The 11437-nt window shown below is 41.7% G+C and overlaps 1 non-coding gene across 1 annotated transcript; it reads left to right on the top strand.

The window, feature by feature from the left end:
• The first annotated feature begins 1263 nt into the window (after positions 1 to 1263).
• Positions 1264 to 1454, top strand: LOC119045667 (U2 spliceosomal RNA). Its single transcript, XR_005081838.2, has one exon. It is a non-coding gene; the product is annotated as a U2 spliceosomal RNA (small nuclear RNA).
• Positions 1455 to 11437: the final 9983 nt, after the last annotated feature.

The following is an 11437-nucleotide window of genomic DNA, read 5'->3' as shown; positions in this document are numbered from 1 at the left end:
AAAAGATGAAGGAAGGAACCTACAGATTAAAAGGGATTTATGAGGTATGATGGATTGGATTACTCGTAATATCTGCTGCCCTCTCCTGTGGGAGAGTTATACTTCCCTTTTCCCCACTGACATCAGCGTTGGCCATGTGATTTGCTTTGACCAATGAAATGTAAGCAGATATGACAGTTGCTACCTCTGAGCAGCAGTTCTAAAAGTCATTGTGTGTTTCAACCATTCTTCATGTCCATCTGCCAGGAAATGGGTATATACCAAATAGGGACTATTCATTCCCAGGAGTGAAGAGGTTATGGAGGTGACTCAGGGGAAATTCACGTGAGCAGGAAATAAACCTGAGGTGTTGTAAGCCACTGTGATGGTCAAGTTCTCTGCTACTATAGCACAATCTAGTATAATCTGATTTCTACAAGAAATGTTTCAACCAACAATAACAGAGGAGTATTGTTAGGATCCCAATTTATGAAACCATTGTAGAATCTGAATACAGACTGGATGTTTAATAATAATTAGGAATTGTCTTTTATTTTTAGGTGCGTTGATGGTATTATAATTGTTTAAAACAACAAAAAAATCAAATATTTTAGGGACATGGTCCAGTGGGGAAGGGAGACAAGGTGAGGATATGTTCATGTGTTGGTAATTGTTGAGCTGGGCTGTGAGTGCATGCCAGGTTATCTACTTTTGTTTAGGCTTGAGATTTTCCATAATAAAAGTTTTTTTTAAGTTTTAAAGAGTTTTAAAAAATCCACTGGGGCGGCTCAGTAGATTGAGTGCAGCCCTGTGAACCAAAAGGCCCCCGGTTGGATTCCCATCCGGGGCACATGCCTGGGTTGTGGACCAGGTCTCCAGTGGGGGTGTGCAAGAAGCAATTGATCATCCCTTGCGCATTGATGTTTGTCTCCTTTTCTCCCTCCCTTCACCTCTCTCTAAAAATAAAAACATATTTTTTAAAAACCTTAAAAAAACAGTTTTTTGACATGAGTCCCGGAGTTGTTTCTGACTCCCAAAGGGGTACAGAAAATATGGGAGCTGGGAGAAAGGAGCTGACCAATGAAATTTAGTAAGTATGAGCACACAAAAGAAGTGTTTGGATCAGGCCTCAAAGAGATGCATCAGAACTGACCATTTTCCATGAGAAAGATGATCAGCTCAGAGCAATATCAGGGAGAGATCTAGAGTGTTGGAGAGGTGTAGGGAGCTCTGGAGGTATCAGCCCCCACGTCAAGTGAGCTGTGTGGCTTAGGTGGGATCATTATCCCTTTTCTGCCTATTGGCTAAAGTCAGATGTGGTATGTTCTTGCCAGTTAAAGCATCTGTTGCATTCTCCATTTGTGTACTGGGCTCTAAATGAATGTTTGGAATTAGGAGATGAATTGGGAAGCTTGCTTTATCTACTTACTGCCTCAACCTGTAATAGCTTTACTTCCAGGAATGGTGGATTCCTTTTGAGTTAATGACAGATAGTTTTCTGTTGTTCCTCTTGTCTCCTATAAATAGTGCTCTAATTCGCTCTTACTCAGGCTCCAGACTGCATTTCTGCCATTTGCTCAGCTAGGACAGAATTTTCTCTCAGTGGAGCAGACAGAATAGCTGAGCTAGTGCCATCTTGCCAGTACTACACCCAGCAGGGTGTGGGACAAGGGTCCCACTAGGGTAGGGGCGGGCCTGGGTTCGGAGAGAAAAGAGGCTGAGCCTGAGACAGATTCTATGTCAGGAGACTGTGAGCCAGCACATGTGACCCAGGGGTATGGGCAGCTTGGAGGGGCAAGAAAACCTGTTGGTATTAGAGAGACAGCAACAACCTTGGTGGTAGCACCCACTGGTACCCCCACCCCCTACAAGAATCAAGTAAGGAGATCCTGTCTGTCATTCCACCCTGCAAATCTAGGGTGGTCCTCCCTGGGAAACAGGGAGAAGACGGGCATGTGAGACCAGACACATCTCCTGTTCCCACAAGACTGATGTCAAAGTTTAGTGTATTAGAAACTGGATTACGAAGTTACGGAACTGGATGGAGACATCATTAAGATATTAAGTGAGCCCACCACTGCCTAGGACTGCACCCTCGGAGGCTGGGAGCAGATAAACAGCTTCATGCTTACACCCCAGTGAACTGCTCTGCCTCAGTAACAATAGGGTCCCTTCATGTGCCCTAACAGTGCAACAAAACCCAAGAAAACTTCTGTTCTGGTTGTTGGTGATACACCACCCACTTCAGACTAGACAAAGCCTGTCTTTGGCAATTGCCCGTCTGAATCTGTCCCTCCTCCTGCCTGCTGTCCCTCCCCTGTGGAAAAGCTGTGCTTCCTGCTACCCCCTGGGCAATTAGCTAGAGCCCCACTTATGTACCATCAAGGACACTAAAAATAAATATCTATATTTTCTTTTCATATTTTGCCTACTGTGACCTACTTTTAGTTCACTTTCAAAAACAAGGGGGGTGAAGTGTGTTCCAAATAAACATGCCAATGAACTCGGTTCCACCGTTCTGGCTGCGTGGCTTACAAAGCATAAATCAGAGTTGTTCTCTACAGAGAGCAAAAGTTAGAAAGATCTGTGCGAATACCCTGACATTTAGGTTCCAAAATTCCACTTGCTTCACCAAAAATCTGTATTTTTGAGGACTCTTTTTCCCACTGGTGACCCTGGTACTGAAGAGCCCCGGTGGGTGTGGCCTCTGACGTGCGTGTCACGTGTAGAATCGCTGCCCACCCACCCACAAGGCTGAAGTCACCTTCTACAGCAACTACAAAGTCCAGGGCTTCCTTACAGAGAAAGCATGTTATCAACTGATGTTATTTTAATTACTCATTTTTTTATAAGGAATCAATGAGTATCTTTAAAAACTGGAGTCCATAGGTAGGCTGTTGCCTAAAAAAAAAAAAAAAATCAAATTATGGTCTGAGGATTTCACCAGTCTTAGGTGATTATTGTCATTATTTAAATACTTTAGCTTAGAGAGCAAGATCTATGTGTGTGCTTTCAAAGTTAGTTTTAATATTCGCCCTAGGAGTTGTTAATAAACTTTGAAGTGCTCTATAGGAAATACACACTCCAGGGGGTGGTTTATGGGCACTGAAGGGTCCTAATCAGGACCTTGGACTTGGAATCTGTGCCTACTACAGCTTTGTCAACTGTGTGTTTCTGCAGCTACATAAAAAGACTTTTTTTTTTAGCATGAGATGTTAGAATACCTTTCTGTTGGTGAAATGCGTGTGTTTTGAGGACTATGTACCACATAGGCACCTCACCCTTAACAATTGGGGCATAAGCTTTGGGTGAGGGACAGAACAGTGCTCATGGCCTGGGTCTTGGTTTAGTCCTGTGTCCACCACTTAATGCAGGATTCTGTGACCTGGTTCAATAAGAAGCGTGGCTGGAAATCATGGTGTCTAGCTCTTGTTAATATTTCATGACAGATCCTAGTCCCGAGCCTCAAACTCATGGCGTTACAAAGCTGATTTGTCCGTATCATGCTCGAGCAGATTGGCCAAGGCCCCACCAAGACTGACAGTCATTACCATCCAACTGGCCTAAGCCTGTTAACAACATTTGGTCCACAAATAGTTACAATGAGATGCATTAAATGAAAAAAATATTGAGGGCCAAACAGAAATAGAAAAAAAAACTACATACCATGACAAAGAGTCAAGGAAGATTCATGGCGAAATGTGGTTTTGCCTACATAATATTACCATAAAAAATTAAATGGGGCTTGCTATGTGTCAGGCACTACTCTAAGTGCTCTCTCTTTCTCTTTCCATTTAATTCTTGCCCCAGCTGTATGAAGGGATACTATTATCATATTATTAACCCCATTTACTGATGAGGAAACTGAGACAAAAAGAGCAACTTGTCCTAGCTCGTGCAGATCAGGTAAGTGGGGAAGCAGTGGCTTGCGCACAGGCCGTCTGAGTCCAGGATCCGGGCTCTTGCCGTCACAGACGCCAGCATCCCCTTTCTCTAAAACAGCAGTCAGCGTGTGACCAGGAGCCACAGGAGTTCATAGAGTTAAAGAAAACTGAACTTGCTATAAGAGCCCAGGGGAAAACTAAGGAATTTTGAGGTTTTCCTTGGCTTGAGAAAAGGGTCTTACCAACAAGAGATTTTTCTGTCAGGCATCATTTGGGCAGCAGGGCTTCTGTGATGAATTAAAAATAAAAATCTGTCACTTGGTTGATGATGTGTATAACAGTTTTCCTAGGCGCAACAAAGGTGCCAAGCATTAGAAGACTTTAAAGAGAAACGCAGGCAGCAGCCAAGCTGCTTCTCTCTTTTCTATATTTGACTTCCTTCCTCTTATATCTCCCTGTATCTTCCTGTACTAGAACAATTGGTCATGTGTGTGAAGTGACTGATCTAAGTCACAGCCAAGCAGTCCTTCATGAAACTGTATTTTTCTCTGTTCCTTTCATCCCTCCACTGAGGCCAGAGTGGGATGGTCTGATTTCTAACACAGTTATTTGGTGACCTCTTTATCTGATGCTACAAATCTGACTTGTATCTTTCCTTTGCAGGGACCTCTATGTGCATGGTTCTCAGAGGGGACAGAAACCACCAACCTCCGGCCAACATGTCCTCACTTTCATTCCTGCAGCATCATTTTACTCACACATTATATAAGCAAGTGCTTAGAGGTCCACTCAGGGCCTTTTTCCATTTCCCTGTCACTGAGACGACATGGCGCATGCCCCCAGCACTCCTCCTGTCTCAGTGTACCTCTGTGTGTACTCAGGATCCCGGCAAACCGTCCACTCAGCGACATCACACAGAACTGCTGGAAACCGACCTGGAGTGCGGCAGACTAACAAAGTAACTCCAGGGGCTACCAGATCACCAGACTTTACAAAGTTCTAGGATTTGTTTTGTTTCTCGTAACTGGTATGTACTTGAGAAATCACTGATTCTTTTTAGAAAATCTCCAATGTGTGCACATTTATTAGTTGCTTTTATGTAAAAATATAATAATTAATTAATGTATTCCTCAAACTTGAATTGAGTACTAGGAATAAGAACTGAACCCAATGTTGGAAATTCAAGAAAATAAGACCCTGCTGATTTGTAGGAACTGTTTTGGTTGCAGGTGGTAGGAATGCAGGTTAAACCAGCTTAAATGAAAAAGGAAATTTATTGACTCATGTAACTAAAAAGTCTGTAAATTTCAAGCATGGCTGGATCATGTGGGCTCAAATTATTTCATCAAGATTCCCTTTTCTCTTTTCATTCCTGCTCATCTTTGTCTCTCTTTGGATGCTGGCCTCATTTTCTCTGACTAAAGATAGCTTTCTCCAACATGACCTGAAAATGGCTATAAGAAGCTACAGCTTAGATCATTCACAGAGCTCAAAATAGCAGAGGAATAGAGACCCTCTCTCCTTAGAATCCATATATCAAAAATCAAGGAAGATTCTAATTGGCCCTAGTTGATCACATGTCCCTGTGACTGACCACTCCAGCCACAGGAGTGGAGTTTTCAGATTGGCCAGTCCCTAGTTACATACTTCCGCCTCAGATGAAAGTGTTGTTACCCTAGTTATACAACATAAAATGTGTTTCTCACACAAAGAAACAGGCAATGGATAGGAAACACACACACACACACACACACACACACACACACACAAACAAAAAAACCACAGATATTCACTGTGGTTACCAGCCTCAAAGAGGACCCCAAATGAACCTTATTTCTGGTATTTACACCTTGGCATAATCTTCTCCTACACTATTTCATGGCTGGCCTGTGTGACCAATAGAATCCTGCAGAAGTGATGGTGTGAGAGCTACAGGTTTAGGTCATAAAAGACATTGCAGCCTTCACCTTGCTCTCTGTTGAATTACCTGTGCTAAAGGAAGCCAGCCACCATATTGTGAGGATGCTCATGAAGCTCTATGAAGGGTCCATCTGAAGAGGAATGAAGGCCCCCCCTCTGCTAACAGCTGGTACCACTTGCTAGCCACTTGAATGTGCCATATTTAAAGTAAATCTTCTAGCCCTAGTCAAGCCTTCAGATGACTACAGCCCTGACCTACATACACCTTGACTGCAACTTCATGAGGGACTCGAGTCTACACTGCCCAGCTAAGCTGCCTCTGAATTCCTGAACTAAAGAAGCTGCAAGATAAGTTTATTGGTTTTTTTTTTAAGCCAATACATTTGGGGGATAATTTATTACTCAGGAACAAATGACTATGCATCTACTATGGTTATTCTGAAGTAGCTCATTGTCCAGCTGAAAGATAAAAATATTTAAATGACTAATTCTAATTTGTGAGTTGGAAAAGAAGAAGAAAGAGATAGAAGAGAAGCCTCCATGCAGTTGGTAGAGGAGGCTGCCTTTGAGGTGAGCTTCAAGAATTAAAATCCAGGCCAGTGAACAGCACCCAGGCTCTGAGACGTGAAAGTAAACCACATGTTCAGGGAAATGTAGACAGACAAGTTTGGTCACAGTTAAGGCACTGATTTGTCAGTATAATCAAGAGAATTTAAAGATATATAAATATAGGTATTCTGACCCCACTCCTAGAGGATCTGATGATTAGGAAACAGGTTTCTTAGGTTGGTTTGGGTTTTAGTTGGTTGGTTAGCTGGTTGCAGTAGAGGGATAAGTCTGCAACAGTGTTTTCCGGTAGGGTCTTTGGACTACATGTTATGGAGATCAGGAAACCAATCTTAGTGAAATAGGATTTCTGTGAGCAATCATTTCATAGGAGCAGAATGGGGTTCAGGCATCTGCATTTTAATAAGCACTTTAGGAAACTTTTATGAACATTATTAGTATGCAAGTTTGGAAGATGGGTGGGTTGTGGAAAAGTCAGGAAAGAATTGTTTTTATGGAAATAAGGAGATTTTCAAGAGGGAGGTGTGAATTCAAAATTGGATATACATTTAAAACGTGATGATTTAAAAATATGCTTAAGTGAGAAAAAAATAGCAGAAAAAAAAAACTAACAGGAAATAGTCCAAAATGGCCTTGGTTGTATTATGATAGTGGCATCGTAGATGATGGTTCTTTATTTTTTGAAGTGTAGGTATATTATCTCTATAATGTAAACAGTGCTTTTCAGAAAGTTTAAGGAGTTGTGTCAGTGCTGTGGAGAAGTCATATTGGATGAGGATTGAAAGAGGTCTTTGGCTTTGCAAGTGGGAGTCTCTGGGAGACGTTTGGAAGAGAGGGTGAGAGCCAGATTACAATGGCTGGATTCTGTGGACAGGGAGGAAGTGGAAGGAGCCAGTATAGACTAGTTCAAGGAGTTGGCAGCAAAGGCAAATTTTAAAATAAAATTGTTCTGTCCCTCTCTCTTACTTTTCTTTTTACTGATTATAAGAGTAATATATTGGTTCATTATATACAAGTTTATAATAGAGAGCAAAATGGTAGTCACCCATAATCCCACCAGCCAATGTCGACCATGTTAACAGCTTGATATATTTGTTGAATGCACATTTCTTCTTCACAACAGTGGAGATAATCAGTCAAAATCATCCATATCATTATCAGTTGAGGAAAATGAGGCTCAGAAAGTGACTTCCCTGAGACAGTGAAACAATCCACAATAAAGACTTTGGCTTCCATAGTACGTTGCAGTTCCCACAGAGCTTTGACTTGCATTTCCTGATTCCTATGCCCATGACAGCCTAGCCCTTTCCTTGTACCCTACTGTGTTCTCAATAGATTTTATCTGTAGCGGCTCTAACGTTTCATTTCACCTGGGGGCCCCATTCACTATGGTATTCCCAGCTTCTAGCACAGTACTTTCCACAGAATCACTACACAACATCTGTTCTTGGAACGATGGGTAATCGGTAATGTTTTGGTACAGTAACTGATGCAGTATTTATTCCCAGTATTCCCCACTTCTTAGTCATATCTCCTGTATTCCAGCAGTAGGTGGGGGGTTCTATGCACAGACTGCCTCATGGTAAGAATAACACAGGTGAACCCAAGTCAAATTCTTGGCTTTTGACTTAAAAGCTAGGTGGGGTATGAACAACAGATTTAGAAGACTGGCTGAGATGCTATTTTATCCATACTCTGACTAAATATGGTCTAATCGTGAGAAGAAAGACTGATAGTTGAGGAAAAGAAAACCAGTGAGAGACGGGTGCGTGTTCCCGAGTCAGGAGCCGAGGCGCTGCCCCCACCCAGCTGGACCCCACTCCACAGTAGAGTCTGTGGAGTTGACACAGCCCCAGACTTCCTTCTGCATCAGTGCGGCATGAAAGAGGAGGGAAGAAATGGCCACGTGGAAAATCTAGAGCAGCACACCGTCCAACAGAAGTATAATTTGAGCCACATAGGCAATTTCCCATATTCCGATAAGTAGCCACATTAAAAAAAATAAAAAGAAACAGGGGAAATAAATTTTATGAAAATATTATATTGAACCTGATACATGAAAATATTGTACTTTCAACATGTAATCAAGAGAAACATTAATGAAATATTTTTCATTCTTTGTACTACATCTTTGAAACCTAGTGTGCACAGCACATCTCAATTTGGATTAGCCATATTTTATTTTTATATTATGTTTTATTGATTATGCTATTACAGTTGATCTGATTTTCCCCCTTTGCTCCCCTGCCACCAAGTACCCCAGTCCCTCAGGCAATCCCGCCACCATTGTTCATGTCCATGGGTCATGCATACAAGCTTTTTGATTATTTCATTTCAATCCCCTCATCTCTTCACCCATTTCCCCACACCTCCTCCCACTTGGCAACCATCAAAACCCTCTCTTGTATCCATGATTCTGTCTCTATTCTTGATCGCTTAGTTTGTTTTTTAGACTCAATTGTTGATAGATTTGTATTTATTGCCATTTTATTGTTCATAGTTTTTATCTTTTTTTTCTCAGAATTCAGGCAATTGTAAGCCTTGCCTGTTGTTTTCTCATAGGCTGCCAGTAGATACCAGACAAAAAGGGGAAGTTATGGCACTCTTCTACCTAAAAGATACCCAAGAGACATAAAAATCAGATGTAATATATCAAAGCATTATGTTGAATGGATCCTGATTTCAACAAACAGAACATAAAAGATATTTTGAGGAAATTGGAGAAATATGTATTTTAATTGGCTTATTAGATAGATCGCTAATTTGGATGGATTGCTAATGTGTGGCTATGTGGGGAAGTGTCCTTATCCTTTAGAGGTTAGTATAAAGGAGTAGTATTAGGGGTAAAATATCAAGTTATGTGTATACGAATGTTCACAGGAGTCTTATTCATAGTGGTAAAAAAAAAGTGAAAGCAACCCAAATATCCATCAACTGATGAAGGGATAAATAAAAACATGGTATATCTAAACAATGGGATATTGTTCAGACATAAAATGTTGACTCATGCCACAACTGGGACGATCATTGAAAATGTTATGCTAAGTGAAAAAAACAGTCGCAAAGGCCATATATTATGGTTCCACGTATATGAAATGTCCAGAATAGGCAAATGTGCAATGGAGACAGAAAATAGATTAGTGATTGCCCCAGGCTGGTCGTGGTGGTGGGGGATGGGGGGATAGTGGGCTCAAGGGCTGAAGGGTTCAAGGTTCTTCTGAGGGTCATGAAAATGTTTCAAAATTGATTGTGGTAATGATTGCACATACCTATGAATATTCTAAAAAACATTGAATTGTACAGTTTAGGTAGGTAAATTATACCTCAATAAAGATGTTTTTAAAATGAGTAAAACATGTAATAATGGTCTTTAATTTTGTCTGAAACAACTTTTTCAAAAAGGAAGCTAAGACAAAAAAGTTATTATTGTTAAATTTAGGTGATGGATACCTGGGGGTTCATATACTGTTCTCTGTACCTCTTTGTATATTTGAAGTGTTTTTTATTAAAAAAGCTGGGTGGTGGTTCTAGTCTAAGATCTATGCCCATGTAAGTACATTTGGGAAGGTATTCCCCTGCCCTTCCTAACTGCAAACTAACATGGAGGAAAGGAGCCCCCTCCTCTCTTTTGAGGGTGCCTATAATATAAGGGGTTGTCTGAGGGATGGTACATATTATTTCACTTCTTCTGCTCTGATAAGCAATCTGGGGAGCAGTCAGGTGACAACTGGAGGGTTAGGCTATGGGGGCCACTGACAAAATGGACAGCTCATTCATCCAGGGCCACTACGTAGCTAAAGCAAGCCCTGCGCTCAGCAGGGCAGCATCATCAGGGGAAAGTGCAAAGAAGGGAGATGGAGAAAGGGAAGAGCAGGCATTACAGTTGTGTCTGGGAGGGTTCAGAATAAACCGCCCCAAGATGTGCCTCAGTGATACACAGATTACTTTTAGCTAAAGGCAATTTTAACTTCAGGCTCAAGTGAAACTCTGCCCCCTCCCTTTAACTACTTTAAAGAATTTGAATCAGAGGCATTACTCATGATAAGAGATTATCAGAGATAACCTCTTTTGATTTACTGGGCAGGCCAACTTCTATGTTCTACTTATCATCTTGCAATGGCCCTTCAACCCCCAGGGCACCTTGCCTCATCCCTAGCCCTGGATGTCTTACATACCCCAGTCCCGCTTTCTGTCCCTGAACCTCTTGTGCCTGTGGAGTCGGACTCCCTCATGAACATGGGGCTCCCATCCATATGGACGTATTGAATTTGATTATTTTCTCTTGCTAATCTGTCTTCTATTTGATTATTTAGAATGGCCAGAAAGACCTTGAGGGTAGAGAAAAGTTTGTTCCTCCCCCACATGGCTAACTGTAGACCAATTTTATTTATAAAAATAAAGTCCCAGAAAACATAAAGAGTATGAGATAGTTATTTGCTTTATAGAAATATTTCTGACTTTTAAAGAGAAAACTAAATTATTTTCAAAACTAATGCATGCAAATACATGTAATAATAAAAGCCAATAGCCATGCAGCACTCACTAAGTTCACTGTTCTGTTCCTTATAATTAATTCATTTAATCCTCATTATAATCCCCATGTTAAAGCTGAGGCCGTTGGGGGTTGAAAACCCACACAACCACCACAAGACAGGCCAATTCTTCCAGGGTCACACTCTTATCAGGTACTCCGACCACCCCCTGCAAAAAGACTCGAAAAAGCTGCTCCCCTCCCCAGAAGCCACCACTGTGGCTGTACAGCATCTTGGGGCTCCTTCCAGAAGTTAGAGAATTCAAGGGAACTTTTCTTTTGCAGGCTCATTGAAGACCCTTTTTCAATCAGCAGTTTGGAGAATGAATTAAGATGCTCCTTCCCATCCACATGACTAGTTCTGACCCATAAACTGTGAAGGCCCCGAGGCGCCTGCAGAGAGGCACAGCCTGTTACATTGCCACCTGTAAGCCCACAGACCCACAAACAAGGGGCCTCTGATTTACTAGGCTTCTTCCCGCTGGTCCACAGAGCAGTTAATCTTCTGCCCTGGGGCAGAGTTTGACAGCTCCCAGAGGTCCCGTGAAACACTCTT

The sequence above is a fragment of the Artibeus jamaicensis genome, unplaced genomic scaffold (assembly GCF_021234435.1).
Source record: "Artibeus jamaicensis isolate MK-2021 breed Jamaican fruit bat unplaced genomic scaffold, CSHL_Jam_final contig_936, whole genome shotgun sequence".
Taxonomy (NCBI): Eukaryota; Metazoa; Chordata; class Mammalia; order Chiroptera; family Phyllostomidae; genus Artibeus; species Artibeus jamaicensis.
The sequence above is the reverse complement of the archived record's forward strand: the minus strand, read 5'-3'. Positions and strand labels throughout refer to the sequence as shown.